Genomic DNA, 1,140 nt, shown 5'->3' with positions numbered 1-1,140 from the left:
GGCAGAATTTTGTTGTCACTTCAAACCCTGTGAAGATTGAGGGATACTGCTTGTCAAAGTCCACCGTGTACACAGGTGTGCCAGTTGGGTCGTAAACTTTGAGCCCAAGCTTGTCAAAAATGTCAACACCCATGAGGCTTCGTCCCTTCGCGATATGAAAGGAAAAGTTCTCCAATGTTATGTCCTTGTAGTATATCGGGACAGATATGACCCCAAGTACCTCAATTTTGGAGTCAGAGTACGCATGTAGAGTGGAAGTTGCAGGCTGCAGTTGACAGTGCATAAAGTGGGTTTTGTACACAGCCTCGCTCAATATGGAGACTTTGGCTCCAAGGTCAATGAGAAGGCAAATGGGCATGCCGTCAATGTTTACCTCGTAGTCCTTGAATTTTCCCGAACCGATGTGCGAAATATCACTAACGGCGTAAACCATACTGTGTCCATCACTATCGGGTTGTTCACACATCGAATATGCTGCGATGAGTGACAGACACTAGCAAAATGGTTCATTTTACCACATGCAGAGCATTTCTTCCCACATGCAAGGCAGTTAGGACTCTTTGCTGAGTGTGATTTGTCCCCACAGTTAAAGCAGTGGAAGTTAGGCCTGCGATCTGTAGTGGGTGGCTTATTACTAGCCCTGGATCTCTGCTGTGATTTCCACTTTGGACGAACACCTTACACATGGGCTGTAGCTGAAGTCTGCTGCACAGGGGGAGCAGGGGATCTGATCGCTTTTGAATCGGAAAGCGCTGATTCGATTTGGATGGCCAAATTAGTTGCTTTGTCCAATGTCAATTTATCATCCTCCATTAGCAAGTGTTCCCGAATGCGGGGGATCGTTGTTTTCTCAATAATTTGATCCCTGATCATTTCCTCTGTGAATGCTCCAAAGTTACACGTAGCGGCCAGTTCAGTTAATGAAATGATAAACTGTTTGATTGGTTCACCATTCCCTTGACCCCTTTGACAGAATTTGTATCTCTCCATTATGATACTTTTCTTTGGCCCAAAATATTTCTCTATGGCGTTTACCGCTTTGTCGTAGGACTCCGTGTTTTCGATTTGGCCAAAGATGCGTTGGACTTCAGCGCCAAGGCAGTGGATAAGTATTGCACGGTGCCGAGCTGGTGTTACGTT

Source organism: Pristiophorus japonicus, chromosome 18 (assembly GCF_044704955.1).
Source record: "Pristiophorus japonicus isolate sPriJap1 chromosome 18, sPriJap1.hap1, whole genome shotgun sequence".
NCBI classification, from domain to species: domain Eukaryota; kingdom Metazoa; phylum Chordata; class Chondrichthyes; family Pristiophoridae; genus Pristiophorus; species Pristiophorus japonicus.
Note: the sequence above shows the minus strand (reverse complement) of the source record.